We start from the raw sequence: 16,007 nt of genomic DNA, 5'->3' as shown, positions 1-16,007 counted from the left end.
CATGCATGTGTGGCATCAGGGACCAGGTTATTTGTTCATAAGTCCATGCTGCCCCTGACCGCCGACTAGACTCACTCTCAAAGTCTCAAGCTTCAGAGTTTCAGTTCAGATTTAGCAGGTTCCCTTGTTGCCTGTTGACCAACGGAAGTAATGACTGAGAAATTATATCCATGAATCCCATTACCTTGTTTACCCTTTTTTTAGTCTTACACCCGTTACTTGGTTTCTGCAGACAAATTGCATCCAACAGTGGATTTACAAGTTGGCATTAATTCAGAGCTCGGTTGTTCCATCCAAACAACGATGGTAAAAATAGAAGCATCTGTCCGGATTTCTCGATGGAGAGCTGAGCGATTGTGCATAATCTACCATTTAAAAGGTACTAGTTGATTACTTCCTGTGGACTGGTGGTGATTCATTACTCGTTTCAACAAGTTACATTACATATTTTCGGTGCTGATTCGTTTCATGTATTTGGTGGCAGCATCACGGTGCTGCTGTGTGTTAACCTTCAGAGTTTCAGCTGTAAGAATTGAGCCAACTGTATCCACGATGATGAATTCCATGACCTCGTTCATCATTTTCTGGCTCTTAGATTCGTTAATTCTATTTCTGCAGAACAGGTTGCAGTCAACGGTGAATTCAGAAGTCGGTATTCAGAAGCTAAGTTGGTAGTTACATCCAAACAGCAAAAGTAACCTGCAAAGAGCATCGGTCTTGATGTCTGGATGGAGAGCTGCGCACGTTCATTCGCCATTTCAACGGTAATTCATTATATACCGATGCAAGTCATCAAGTAACTACTAAGTGCATGCAAAACAAACATGTACTCATGTTCCTTGATTTATTGTTTCATTCCATAGTGCTTCTGTGTTTTAGGCCTACCTTCCTTGCCTATGCAGTTCTGGCAGCTCTTATATTACATTTTGTGTATTGTGGTACCGGTGTTTGAAATGGAGTACTGCAATTTGCTTGCATTGCATGGTCAAATTTGAAGACATGGCTGGGGTAGCGGATTGATTCACCAGGAGGTGCATGCCTATTTGTTTACATAAATCTTATGAATGTGCCTTTCTTTTAACTTAAGAGTGTGGTGTCATTATTCTAACCTGTGTGCAATATTTCAGGTCTCAGATTATACAAGCCGTTTCATTGGTTCCCCTGGAGTATCGGCCGATTCACTTGTATGCATGCGCATTGCCTAACTTCCTAGTGACTGGCCGGCTTTTGTTTCACTACATAATCAATTTGGGTGAAAGAGCAATTTCTCCTCTGTTTAGGTATATTGATCTATCTGAGCAATTTTAGATGATACAAGTGGCTGTTAATTAGTACTGTATATGGAGTAGTCATTACACCCTTTTTTTGCTCCATTCTTACATTGGTTTAATGCAAGAATGTTTCATTCGCATTTATATTCTGAATGAATATATCTGAATGCTAATAAAAGCATGTTTCGTGCAACATTGGAACAGGTTGATTACAGTTCATCTTGTGCAGACTTTGGAGATCGCTTGATGGTGATGTTTCACTTACATCCCTCAGAGTTTCATTGCCAGTTCAGCAGGTTCGATTGTAGACCGACTCAAAATACTACTAATAAACTGAGCACTCATGTTCGTGAGTTTCCGAGTCTTACGTTCATCATTACTTGAATTATGCAGAACAATCAATTTGCAGCCAACAGTGAATTTACAAGTTGGCTAATTACCTGCAGCTGCAGTGAGCCCCTGTCTTGATGACTCGATGGAGAGCTGCGCAGTTCTGCATCAATTGTTTCAAAGGTAATTAATTACATCAAGAGGTGGTGATTCAGTACGTGTTTAGAGAAGTTACATTATCTCTTAATTATCACTGTGATTTTCTGGTACTGATTGATTAATGAATGTTGCGTCATCGTCATGCAGGTTTTCCCTCCTTTTGATGAAGCCAGACACTAGGCTCCTCCTGATCCTCTCTCCCCACCGCCTTCTCTTTCTAGCCTCCGCCACTGCCACCGCCTACATTGCCTCGCCACCATCTACTCTCCCTTGGTCTGCTCTCGCCAAGCCGATACCACCAGTGAGCTGAGCTCCCCATCACTCCCGCTTAGTCCTTGCAAATAAACACGGTTTTGAGCAGCATTTAGGAATTAGTTAGGCTCTCAAGCGTGCATCGTGTCATGCATGTATACAAAACACCCTTTGATCACCAACACAAATCATGTTGGGTCTCTCGCTCTCTAAGAAAATGCCTCTTTACACTCCTCCCTTCCTTCCTACCCCCACTCGGCTGCCCATCTTGCCGGATCAGTCGACGGGATCAAGCAGCATGGACAGAACTTGGCACACCATAGATGATGAAGATGATGACGACGATTTCGAACTCGGAAAATCATGCGTGCTTTTCTGTAGTGTTGATCAGTACAACAATTCATCCCTAGCGTAAACTTACTTGAAAGTTAATTTAGATGGAAAATCATGCGTGCTTTTCTGTAGTGTTGATCAGTATAACAATTCATCCCTAGTGTAAACTTACTTGAAAGTTAATTTAGATTGTAAGGATTGCGGTTCAGTTCCAGCTAGCCTTCCTAGGTAGATTGATTTTCCTTTTCCTAGGTTCAGTTCCAGCTAGCCGTCACGACGCTCGCCTTCTCCTGCTCCGGCCTTCTTTCTCCGATGCCCGCGTGAGGCGAGTCTACCTTCCTTCTGTTGAATTTGCTAGCTGTATTTACTAGCCTACGCTGTATCTTGTGATTGAGAAATCACCGTGTTTCCGTGCACTGAAGGTGTCTGCTGGAATGCGTGAGCAACATTTTCTTTCCTTTTCCTAGCAACCGGCCACAACATTCACAAAAATTCTTGGCTGGAGCGGTCTGATTGCCAAGACTTCATGTGTCTCCTTCTCCTTGGCTGCATGATTGAACGGGTACGTGAAGCATTGACTTCATAATCTGCTAAACCACCAGTCAATCTGGTAGTTTCTGAAAGCAACATGATCAGGCCCTCATGTGGACTCGATCGTCTGCACAACAAAGTCTACTTCCTGTTTATTTCTTTGCAAAAAAAAGAAGGTATCTTCTTGGAAGCTTCCTTGAGTGCACGGTACTAGGTCAATGATATGCTAAACAAATTAAGTTCTGCCACCGCACCATCAAACATGGGCGAATACATAAATATTCTGTTAAGAAGACTCGCTCAAATGAACACGGACCTTTTTGTACTTATTGAAATCAAAGTGCAGAAGTTGCTACAAAAGGATCCATCTATATCCACTAGTAGAAAAAGGGTCAAACGTGAAGCACATTAGTGCCGGTTTGATTTTGGCCCGGTACTTATGGTACCATTAGTGCCGGTTTGAACGGATTTGCATTAATGCCTATTCGTGTTGAACCTTTAGTACCGGTTCGTGGCACGAACCGGTACTAAAGGGGTGGTGGCAGGCTGGCGTCAGGCCGGGGCCCCACGATCACCTTTAGTACCGGTTCGTGGCACGAACCGGTACTAAAGGTCTAACCTTTAGTACCGGTTCGTGCCATGAACCGGTACTAAAGGGGTCTGACTTATAGGACCGGTTTGTGTCGCCATTTCAGTTTTGAAAAAATCAAAAGAAAATGATAAAAACTTCAAAAAAATAAAATCCTTCGAGAGGTAGTTATATTACTAAATCTACTAGTTAGGAAAATTTGAAAACTTAAATTTGGACATGTTTTGCAAAAAGTGTAGGGAAAATGTAAAATGGCTATAACTTTTGCATACGATGTTGGAAAAAAACGTATAATATATCAAAAAATTCAGCACGAAAATCCGCATCCGATGGCTAGTCTTACGAGCTTTAATTGCCACTGACTCGAGTACTGCTTCTTCCAATAATAATTATTGTAATAAATATCACCCCGTCTTGCAAGAGATTATTTATTCAAACAGCTCTCTTCCTCTTGCGTAGCTGAGTTGAGAATGTACTACCTCAGGGTCTTTGTCAGCAATAATCGTACACCATCTGCAGGCTTTCAGCTCACTAACTAAGCAAACCTTTCTCTTTTCTTTTTCTTCAGTTCCATCTCAGATTCTCAGTCCATGCATGCAAGCTATTAATGGAGCTGATAAAGAAACGATGAGTGCAAGCTGGCACAGTGCATTGAAAACATCAAGATCGATCTGAATCCACAACATGCTTTTTATATAGTGAAAGTCAAGCGTCTATCTGGCCCTGAATCTCCAAGAGATTATACTACTACGGTACAGGACATTATCTTTTCGGACGAACCACGCTACTATCTCTCACACATGTGGCTCTGTCTCCAGCTCCGGCCGGCCTCCTCTTGATCCAATCATATTGGCTCATCCAGTTCTTTTAATTTTGTTTTCAAAAAAAGAAATGTTCAAGCATGCCGGCCTATTAGATCACAGATCACCACCCTTCAATAAAATGATCCAAATTAATCCTTTTCCTAATGCTGAATGGTACTCCGTACTATCAAGTTCAGAGAACTAGTGTTGGATGCTGGCCTGTTGAATGGTACAAGAGTTGATCGAGACACAAATGAACATAGGCACATAAGCTCTGTTTTGTGGTGCACCTGCGCGCATGATCAAACAAGTTGCAGGCCCAACCGAGTTCTCAAATCCCGGAATTAATATAATGTGTGTCCCAAAAATCATCTCTTTCTGTGTGAGTGCTGGGATAAGGTGTTCTCTGACTGATGCCATGCACAAGCTAGCATAACTCGTCTTTCATCATCCACGCCGGAGATCATGCTCCAGATCAGACTGCGGATTAACGGTCGCAGCGTACACTTTACTTCCAGCCAATGGACTGTCACATGGAAGGGACTGCCGCCCTTCTGATTCTTTATGCAGCCGGAATGCTCGTTCTTTAGTTTCAGATCTAGCTGGAAAAACTTCTCCTTGGCACGCAACATCACCTGCATGACCTCGACCGCATGGCCGGTGCGGCACCTCGACCTGCGGTTCCGCTTCCCGTTCGTCATCGATCTTTGGTTGCGCTCGCATGCAGATGAGACAACCAACGGTGGGTCGCAGCAATTTCCGTCCATCGAGTCAATGCAGGTCATTCTGTTAAAAAATGCTGCACCTTTTCTCCTGTGCTTAGTTGCTTCCTCATGGACTGTCGTCCCCCTCGCGTTCCTGATTCATTTGTATACTGCCTTTGGCTCGTGCTTCAGTTTTAGATCTAGCTAGCTTAGTATACTACTAGTACAAACTTTACTACTGTAATTATGAGTTAACTGAAGAGGATGGCACGAGCAGGAGTACTATTGGAAAATGGCATAGTCGATAAGTGTGTGTGCATGTCACCATTCCAACACCAACTCTCATTGTCCAGACACTAAACAAGAAGTGCAACTGAATAGCATTGCATAGCCCCGTTCGTCATCCATCGCCTCACACGCGCGCGTGCAGATGAAACAAGGCATTAGCAACGGTCGGTCGCAACAATTTCCATCGAGTCAATGCAGCAGGTCACTCTGCTCTTCTTCCTTAAAAATTCTGCACCTTTTTGTCCCATGCTTTGTTGCTTAGCACATGGAGTGTCGCCTGCCTCGGATTCCTGATTGATTTTCTTATGCTGGCCTGGCTCGTGCTTCAATTTCAGATCTAGATCTTTTTAGTATCACAAAACTTTACTACCTAGTTATTGCTAACTAGAGAGGATTACCCGCTCTATGCCTACAGATCTGTGCTATAAAAGAGTCCATCCATCAACCCACCAGGAACACACACAACCGAACAGCTAGCTTAGCTTGCTCACACAACCTCTCACACATACCACCAACCACCATAGTTAACCCTGCCTGCCGGGGTGCCGGAGGAGATGGAGGCGGCGATCGGCCCGGCAAATGGGCTCATTGGCAGCGTGCTGAACCACCTATCCAATGAGTTCGTTGAGGCATTTGTTGCCAGCTCTCAGCTCGGCCTCAACTCGGAGAAGATGAAGGAGGATCTCCTGCTCACGCAGGGGCTGTTGCACGAGGCCCAAAGGAGGGGCGTGAGCGACAACCCTGGTCTCCAGGGGTTGTTGCAGAGGCTCAGCGCCAAGGCCGACCAGGCCGAGGACGCACTGGATGAGCTCCACTACTTCATCATCCAGGACCAGCTCGACGGCACCCACTACGCGATGGCAGACCTGGGTGATGACCTCCGAGGTCATGCTCGCCACGGTCGCTATGCTCTTCGCCACACCATTGGTAACTGCTTTACATGCTTTTCTTGTTCGTGCATGAAAGATGATGATGGTATTGCTGCTGCTGTCATTACTGACAAGGACAACCCACCCAATGCAATGTTGGAAATATGCCCTAGAGGCAATAATATGCCCTAGAGGCAATAACCAACGGTGGGTCGCAGCAATTTCCGTCCATCGAGTCAATGCAGGTCATTCTGTTAAAAAATGCTGCACCTTTTCTCCTGTGCTTAGTTGCTTCCTCATGGACTGTCGTCCCCCTCGCGTTCCTGATTCATTTGTATACTGCCTTTGGCTCGTGCTTCAGTTTTAGATCTAGCTAGCTTAGTATACTACTAGTACAGACTTTACTACTGTAATTATGAGTTAACTGAAGAGGATGGCAAGAGCAAGAGTACAGAGAACATCCTCTTTGCAAACAAGACGTACTATTGGAAAATGGCATAGTCGATAAGTAGTCTGCTACTCATGCTGTGTGTGTGCATGTCACCATTCCAACACCAACTCTCATTGTCCAGACACTAAACAAGAAGTGCAACTGAAAACCGTTGCATAGCCCCGTTCGTCATCCATCGCCTCACACGCGCGCGTGCAGATGAAACAAGGCATTAGCAATGGTCGGTCGCAGCGATTTCCATCGAGTCAATGCAGCAGGTCACTCTGCTCTTCTTCCTTAAAAATTCTGCACCTTTTTGTCCCATGCTTTGTTGCTTAGCACATGGAGTGTCCCCTGCCTCGGATTCCTGATTGATTTTCTTATGCTGGCCTGGCTTGTGCTTCAATTTCAGATCTAGATCTCTTTAGTATGACAAAACTTTACTACCTAGTTATTGCTAACTAGAGAGGATTACCCGCTCTGTGCCTATAGATCTGTGCTATAAAAGAGTCCATCCATCAACCCACCAGGAACACACACAACCGAACAGCTAGCTTAGCTTGCTCACACAATCTCTCACACATACCACCAACCACCATAGTTAACCCTGCCTGCCGGGGTGCCGGAGGAGATGGAGGCGGCGATCGGCGCGACAAATGGGCTCATTGGCAGCGTGCTAAACCACCTGTCCAATGAGTTCGTGGAGGCGTTTGTTGCCAGCTCTCAGCTCGGCCTCAACTCGGAGAAGATGAAGGAGGATCTCCTGCTCACACAGGGGCTGCTGCACGAGGCCCAAAGGAGGGGCGTGAGCGACAACCCTGGTCTCCAGGGGTTGTTGCAGAAGCTCAGCGCCAAGGCCGACCAGGCCGAGGATGCACTGGATGAGCTCCACTACTTCATCATCCAGGACCAGCTCGACGGCACCCACTACGCGATGGCAGACCTGGGTGATGACCTCCGAGGTCATGCTCGCCACGGTCGCTATGCTCTTCGCCACACCGTCGGTAACTGCTTTTCATGCTTTTTCTTGTTCGCGCATGAAAGATGATGATGGTGTTGCTGCTGCTGTCATTACTGACAAGGACAACCCACCCAATGCAATTCTGAAACCTGGTAGTGATGATAATGATGGTCCAGTTGCTAAGTTGCCATTTCCAAGAAAATCAAGTCAGTGATAGAGGAAACACAATCCCTTTGTAACCGTGTCTCCCAGTTGCTCCACATAATTCCTCACCATAGCACCACCACTACAATCCCCCAAAGACACCGTATCACAGGGTCAACCATTGTCCAAGATACATTGTATGGGAGGAGAGCTATTTTTGAGAAAACTGTAGGTGATATCCTCACTAGTGCCACAGAGCAGTGTGAGCCCCTTTCTGTTCTTCCTATAGTTGGTCCAGGGGGTATTGGAAAGACAACTTTCACCCAACACCTGTATAATGATAAGAGGATAGAAGAGCACTTTGCTGTTAGGGTTTGGGTATGCGTATCAACTGATTTTGATGAGCTTAGACTCAGCCAACAGGTCCTTAGTAGCATAGAAGGAAGCAACTCTCCAAATCAGACAACAAGCTTAGATCAGCTCCAAATATCCATAGCAGAGAGACTCAAGTCAAAAAGGTTTTTAATTGTCTTTGATGATATATGGGAATGCAATGGTGAGGGATGGAAAAAATTGTTAGCTCCATTCAAGAAGGGGGAAGCCAAGGGTAACATGGTTCTCGTCACAACTCGATTTCCAATAATATCTGAAATGGTTAAAACAACCAATACAATAGCACTGCAAGGTCTGGAGTTTGATGACTTCTTCACATTCTTTAAATCATTAATATTTGAGGGAATCAAACTTGAGTATTACCAAGAGGACTTTGATGATATAGCAAGAGATATTGCAAATAAATTGAAAGGTTCACCGCTAGCAGCCAAAACAGTTGGTCGGTTACTAAGGAAGGAATTTTCTCGGGAACATTGGACCGGAGTTCTTAACAACAATGAGTGGCAAAAGCAAAAAAATAGTGATGACATTATGCCATCGTTGCGGATTAGCTATGATCACCTTCCTTTTCATCTAAAAAAATGCTTTTCATATTTTGCCTTGTTCCCTGAAGATTATTAGTTTAGGAATTTAGATATTACATATTTTTGGATTGCACTAGGGGTCATAGAAAAATATGAGAATTATATTGAAGAATTGGTAGAGAATGGTTTTCTTGTTAAGGTAGTAGATCATAACAAGGAACCATACTATGTAATTCATGATTTATTACATGAACTGTCTCGAAGTGTTTCATCACCAGAGTGCCTCAACATATGTAGTTCAGGTTTTAGAGTTGGTGACATCCCACAAACTGTTCGACACTTATCCATCACAATAGAAGGTAGGTATGAAGGGAATTTTAGTGTAGAAATGATTAAATTGAGAAGCAAGATAGACATGGCCAATTTGCGGGCTTTGATGATTTTTGGAGGATATGGAGTCACAATAGATGGTATTTTGAAAGATATTTGTAAAGAAGTAGAGGGTCTCCGTGTCCTACTTATAAGAGTGGGGTTCAATGAACCTTTACCACTCAATTTTTCAAAACTTATCCACCTCCGGTACCTAAAACTTTTGCACCCAAATTCAGACTATTGGCTAATTGCTAGTACACTATCCAGATTCTATCACTTGAAATATTTATACTTTTTTGATCTTCATTCGAACTTACCTAAAGATATTAACCGTCTTATCAACTTACGTCATTTTGGTGTTGGTGTTTACCACCATGCCCGAGTTCCCGGGGTCGGAAAGATGAAATGCTTACAGGAGCTCAAAGAATTCAGCGTTAGAAAAGAGAGTGTTGGGTTTGAACTGAGGGAGTTGGGGGAACTAAATGAGCTTGGAGGAGAACTCACTATATATGGTCTTGAGAAGGTGGCAACCATGGAAGAGGCTAAAGAAGCCAAGCTTGTGTGTAAAAGAGATTTGAAAAAGCTTGAGTTAGTTTGTGGTACAGAACTCCAACATAGTGATGTTCTTGATGCTCTTCAGCCACACCCTAATCTTGAAGCACTTGAAATTAGAAATCATGGTGGTACAATTGGCCCTAGTTGGTTGTGTGGTGACATTAGCATCAAAATGTTGGGGTCTCTCCACCTAGAGGATGTGTCTTGGGGCACCCTTCCACCTTTTGGGCAGCTATTGCATCTCACGTCACTCACATTGATCAGCATTTCTGTACTTCGTGAGATCAGACCTTGCTTGGGTGGTGTTACGGACAAAAGCTTTGTGAATTTGAAGAATATTGTTCTTGACAGATTACGTGAATTTGTTGAGTGTGTTGGGGGGGGGGGGGGGCTAATGCCCAATCTTTTTCAAGACTTGAATGCATCAGCTACAAAGATTGTCCCAAACTCTGTGCTGTGCCCTTTCTGGAGTGCTCTATCTCTTATGCCAATCTGTCAAAGTTTGTTGTTGATGATTGCCCTAAGTTGTCTCTGCCTCCCATGCCTCACACACCCACACTAACATCTTATCTTGTGAGACATGGTTCCACAGAGTTGTCTTATGATTGTGAAAGATATGAAAAGGTCTTGGTTATTAATGGGTATAGTGGTGAGCTGGCCTGGGATAACCTGCATGAAGTACAAGGAATCCGTATTGAAGATCTGTCACACATTCCATTGAGAGAGCTCATCAACCTGAAATCCCTAAAAGATCTAAGTTTCAGCACATGCAACATCACGTGGCATGGACTGCAGGACATCACGTGGCTCCAACAACTTATAGTAAAAGACTGTAGCAACTTCTTTAAGTGGCCCACTGAAGCAGCTCACACCATCAAGCCTTTCCCTGCTTCCCTCGAAGTCCTTGAGATCCACGGGGAGTCAGGCATGTAGTTAATGGCTCTGCTCTCAGACCTCACTTGTCTCAAATCTCTAGCTTTGCTGGACTGTGAGAATTTAACAGTGGATGGATTTAATCCTCTCATCACGGTCAACCTCAACTCTTTGTTTGTGTATAACAAAGGAAATTGTGTTGGCCGCTCTGTATCAGCGGATCTGTTCTCGGAATTGGCGGTAGCAAGGACCAACCTATAATTGCGTGTGGGATCCTTCCGATTGGAATGTCTTGTAGTGGATTGCATCTCAGCAGTGCTCGTTGCTCCCATCTGCAGCCTCCTTGCCGGCAACATCCAGAATTTACAATTCTGGCATGATCAGCGGGCAGAAAGCTTCACGGGAGAGGAAGATGGAGCTCTTCAGCTCCTCACCTCCCTCCGTTACATCACATTTGAGGATTGCCCGAATCTGCCATGCCTTCCTCAAGTGTTACAACTCCTTCCTTCACTTCGCCACCTACATGTCACACGCTGTCCTGAAATCCGATCTCTGCCCAAGGGGGGCTTCCCCACTTCGCTACGTGTAGCCGTAATGGCTGGCAGTCGCGAGCTAGATGAGCAACTCCAGAAATTAAAGGAAACAAACCCAGATGTTCGTGTGTACATTCACTAGCTCGGCCAAGGTACGTAACCGGTAATATGCGAGCCCTTCTTCTGTTTTCTGATAATTTGGAGTATGAAGATTATTATCCTAACCTTCACGGTTTGGAAATATTTCAGGTCTCAGATGCTAGATCGAGCTAGGTTGTGTGCATTGCTTGTTTGGAGTATTGGGGAAATATATATATCGCAGAAGTTTTAGATGATATAAGACTACTTCGATTGTATATGAGTAAGCACAACACATACTTTGCTCCATTTTTTGGTGGCATAATGCAACTATGTTCCCTCACCGTTTTTTGAATATCTCAAAGCTAAAATGCCTACTATTTTGTACGATGTTGGAACAGGCACATATTTTTTCAAGCTCTTGGTCGGTTCGGAGTACAATCAACTGCCAACTGCATCTTGTGCAGACTGTGAAGTTTGCATATATTGTGAAATTTGACTTGCATCCTTCATAGTTTCAGTCTCTGCTTGGTAGCTTCTTCTACAACCAGCTCAAAGTAATGTCTAAGCATCTATATTTCGTTAGTTCCCTTACCTTGCTAATTTTCTCACCTCATATTCATTACTTTTATTCTGTAGAACCATTACAGATTTACAATCAACTGTCATTTCTGCTATTGGAAGTCAGACAAAAGAAGCAGATGCCGTAATGTCCTGGAGGAGCTGCCCAGTTCTCCATCGACCGTCCATCACAAAGGTCAGTTTGGCCGCTCATTCACTTCTTTTAGAAAGGGGAAAAAAGATCCATACTAAAGCACCGATTTTTTCCATGCATGTGTGGCATGAGCGACCAGGTTATTTGTTCACAAGTCCATGCTGCCCCTGACCGCCGACTAGACTCACTCTCAAAGTCTCAAGCTTCAGAGTTTCAGTTCAGATTTAGCAGGTTCGCCTGTTGGCTGTTGACCAACGGAAGTAATGACTGAGAAATTATATCCATGAATCCCATTACCTTGTTTACCCTTTTTTATTTAGTCTTACACCCGTTACTTGGTTTCTGCAGACAAATTGCATCCAACAGTGGATTTACAAGTTGGCATTAATTCAGAGCTCGGTTGTTCCATCCAAACAACGATGGTAAAAATAGAAGCATCTGTCCGGATTTCTTGATGGACAGCTGAGCGATTGTGCATAATCTACCATTTAAAAGGTACTAGTTGATTACTTCCTGTGGACTGGTGGTGATTCATTACTCGTTTCAACAAGTTACATTACATATTTTCGGTGCTGATTCGTTTCATGTATTTGGTGGCAGCATCACGGTGCTGCTGTGTGTTAACCTTCAGAGTTTCAGCTGTAAGAATTGAGCCAACTGTATCCACGATGATGAATTCCATGACCTCGTTCATCATTTTCTGGCTCTTAGATTCGTTAATTCTATTTCTGCAGAACAGGTTGCAGTCAACGGTGAATTCCGAAGTCGGTATTCAGAAGCTAAGTTGGTAGTTACATCCAAACAGCAAAAGTAACCTGCAAAGAGCATCGGTCTTGATGTCTGGATGGAGAGCTGCGCACGTTCATTCGCCATTTCAACGGTAATTCATTATATACCGATGCAAGTCATCAAGTAACTACTAAGTGCATGCAAAACAAACATGTACTTGTGTTCCTTGATTTATTGTTTCATTCCATAGTGCTTCTGTGTTTTACGCCTACCTTCCTTGCCTATGCAGTTCTGGCAGCTCTTATATTACATTTTGTGTACTGTGGTACCGGTGTTTGAAATGGAGTACTGCAATTTGCTTGCATTGCATGGTCAAATTTGAAGACATGGCTGGGGTAGCGGATTGATTCACCAGGAGGTGCATGCCTATTTGTTTACATAAATCTTATGAATGTGCCTTTCTTTTAACTTAAGAGTGTGGTGTCATTATTCTAACCTGTGTGCAATATTTCAGGTCTCAGATTATACAAGCCGTTTCATTGGTTCCCCTGGAGTATCGGCCGATTCACTTGTATGCATGCGCATTGCCTGACTTCCTAGTGACTAGCCGGCTTTTGTTTCACTACATAATCAATTTGGGTGCAAGAGCAATTTCTCCTCTGTTTAGGTATATTGATCCATCTGAGCAATTTTAGATGATACAAGTGGCTGTTAATTAGTACTGTATATGGAGTAGTCATCACACCCTTTTTTGCTCCATTCTTACATTGGTTTAATGCAAGAACGTTTCATTCGCATTTATATTCTGAATGAATATATCTGAATGCTAATAAAAGCATGTTTCGTGCAACATTGGAACAGGTTGATTACAGTTCATCTTGTGCAGACTTTGGAGATCGCTTGATGGTGATGTTTCACTTACATCCCTCAGAGTTTCATTGCCAGTTCAGCAGGTTTGATTGTAGACCGACTCAAAATACTACTAATAAACTGAGCACTCATGTTCGTGAGTTTCCGAGTCTTACGTTCATCATTACTTGAATTATGCAGAACAATCAATTTGCAGCCAACAGTGAATTTACAAGTTGGCTAATTACCTGCAGCTGCAGTGAGCCCCTGTCTTGATGACTCGATGGAGAGCTGCGCAGTTCTGCATCAATTGTTTCAAAGGTAATTAATTACATCAAGAGGTGGTGATTCAGTACGTGTTTAGAGAAGTTACATTATCTCTTAATTATCACTGTGATTTTCTGGTACTGATTGATTAATGAATGTTGCGTCATCGTCATGCAGGTTTTCCCTCCTTTTGATGAAGCCAGACACTAGGCTCCTCCTGATCCTCTCTCCCCACCGCCTTCTCTTTCTAGCCTCCGCCACTGCCACCGCCTACATTGCCTCGCCACCATCTACTCTCCCTTGGTCTGCTCTCGCCAAGCCGATACCACCAGTGAGCTGAGCTCCCCATCACTCCCGCTTAGTCCTTGCAAATAAACACGGTTTTGAGCAGCATTTAGGAATTAGTTAGGCTCTCAAGCGTGCATCGTGTCATGCATGTATACAAAACACCCTTTGATCACCAACACAAATCATGTTGGGTCTCTCGCTCTCTAAGAAAATGCCTCTTTACACTCCTCCCTTCCTTCCTACCCCCACTCGGCTGCCCATCTTGCCGGATCAGTCGACGGGATCAAGCAGCATGGACAGAACTTGGCACACCATAGATGATGAAGATGATGACGACGATTTCGAACTCGGAAAATCATGCGTGCTTTTCTGTAGTGTTGATCAGTACAACAATTCATCCCTAGCGTAAACTTACTTGAAAGTTAATTTAGATGGAAAATCATGCGTGCTTTTCTGTAGTGTTGATCAGTATAACAATTCATCCCTAGTGTAAACTTACTTGAAAGTTAATTTAGATTGTAAGGATTGCGGTTCAGTTCCAGCTAGCCTTCCTAGGTAGATTGATTTTCCTTTTCCTAGGTTCAGTTCCAGCTAGCCGTCACGACGCTCGCCTTCTCCTGCTCCGGCCTTCTTTCTCCGATGCCCGCGTGAGGCGAGTCTACCTTCCTTCTGTTGAATTTGCTAGCTGTATTTACTAGCCTACGCTGTATCTTGTGATTGAGAAATCACCGTGTTTCCGTGCACTGAAGGTGTCTGCTGGAATGCGTGAGCAACATTTTCTTTCCTTTTCCTAGCAACCGGCCACAACATTCACAAAAATTCTTGGCTGGAGCGGTCTGATTGCCAAGACTTCATGTGTCTCCTTCTCCTTGGCTGCATGATTGAACGGGTACGTGAAGCATTGACTTCATAATCTGCTAAACCACCAGTCAATCTGGTAGTTTCTGAAAGCAACATGATCAGGCCCTCATGTGGACTCGATCGTCTGCACAACAAAGTCTACTTCCTGTTTATTTCTTTGCAAAAAAAAGAAGGTATCTTCTTGGAAGCTTCCTTGAGTGCACGGTACTAGGTCAATGATATGCTAAACAAATTAAGTTCTGCCACCGCACCATCAAACATGGGCGAATACATAAATATTCTGTTAAGAAGACTCGCTCAAATGAACACGGACCTTTTTGTACTTATTGAAATCAAAGTGCAGAAGTTGCTACAAAAGGATCCATCTATATCCACTAGTAGAAAAAGGGTCAAACGTGAAGCACATTAGTGCCGGTTTGATTTTGGCCCGGTACTTATGGTACCATTAGTGCCGGTTTGAACGGATTTGCATTAATGCCTATTCGTGTTGAACCTTTAGTACCGGTTCGTGGCACGAACCGGTACTAAAGGGGTGGTGGCAGGCTGGCGTCAGGCCGGGGCCCCACGATCACCTTTAGTACCGGTTCGTGGCACGAACCGGTACTAAAGGTCTAACCTTTAGTACCGGTTCGTGCCATGAACCGGTACTAAAGGGGTCTGACTTATAGGACCGGTTTGTGTCGCCATTTCAGTTTTGAAAAAATCAAAAGAAAATGATAAAAACTTCAAAAAAATAAAATCCTTCGAGAGGTAGTTATATTACTAAATCTACTAGTTAGGAAAATTTGAAAACTTAAATTTGGACATGTTTTGCAAAAAGTGTAGGGAAAATGTAAAATGGCTATAACTTTTGCATACGATGTTGGAAAAAAACGTATAATATATCAAAAAATTCAGCACGAAAATCCGCATCCGATGGCTAGTCTTACGAGCTTTAATTGCCACTGACTCGAGTACTGCTTCTTCCAATAATAATTATTGTAATAAATATCACCCCGTCTTGCAAGAGATTATTTATTCAAACAGCTCTCTTCCTCTTGCGTAGCTGAGTTGAGAATGTACTACCTCAGGGTCTTTGTCAGCAATAATCGTACACCATCTGCAGGCTTTCAGCTCACTAACTAAGCAAACCTTTCTCTTTTCTTTTTCTTCAGTTCCATCTCAGATTCTCAGTCCATGCATGCAAGCAATTAATGGAGCTGATAAAGAAACGATGAGTGCAAGCTGGCACAGTGCATTGAAAACATCAAGATCGATCTGAATCCACAACATGCTTTTTATATAGTGAAAGTCAAGCGTCTATCTG

The 16,007-nt window shown here is 43.6% G+C and overlaps 2 long non-coding RNA genes and 1 pseudogene across 3 annotated transcripts; all 3 read left to right on the top strand.

Moving 5' to 3' along the window:
* The first annotated feature begins 241 nt into the window (after window positions 1-241).
* Window positions 242-1,027, top strand: LOC147962564 (uncharacterized). The gene is made up of 3 exons (XR_015612421.1): window positions 242-379; window positions 485-764; window positions 903-1,027. It is a non-coding gene; the product is annotated as an uncharacterized LOC147962564 (long non-coding RNA).
* A 136-nt stretch (window positions 1,028-1,163) lies between these two features.
* On the top strand, window positions 1,164-3,360 carry LOC147962563 (uncharacterized). Its single transcript, XR_015611880.1, has 4 exons — window positions 1,164-1,280; window positions 1,476-1,567; window positions 1,665-1,784; window positions 1,908-3,360. It is a non-coding gene; the product is annotated as an uncharacterized LOC147962563 (long non-coding RNA).
* A 2,174-nt stretch (window positions 3,361-5,534) lies between these two features.
* Window positions 5,535-15,182, top strand: LOC125525289 (putative disease resistance protein RGA3; annotated as a pseudogene). The gene is made up of 14 exons (XR_015610660.1): window positions 5,535-6,235; window positions 7,604-11,066; window positions 11,164-11,275; window positions 11,394-11,549; window positions 11,632-11,749; window positions 11,847-11,967; window positions 12,056-12,202; window positions 12,308-12,348; window positions 12,442-12,587; window positions 12,726-12,854; window positions 12,951-13,103; window positions 13,298-13,389; window positions 13,487-13,606; window positions 13,730-15,182. The product of XR_015610660.1 is annotated as a putative disease resistance protein RGA3 (transcript).
* The last annotated feature ends 825 nt before the right edge of the window (window positions 15,183-16,007 follow it).

Source organism: Triticum urartu, chromosome 7A (assembly GCF_056163025.1).
Source record: "Triticum urartu cultivar PI428250 chromosome 7A, HENAU_Tu73, whole genome shotgun sequence".
In the NCBI taxonomy this organism is placed as follows: Eukaryota; Viridiplantae; Streptophyta; class Magnoliopsida; order Poales; family Poaceae; genus Triticum; species Triticum urartu.
Note: the sequence above shows the minus strand (reverse complement) of the source record. Positions and strands in the feature narration are given on the sequence as shown.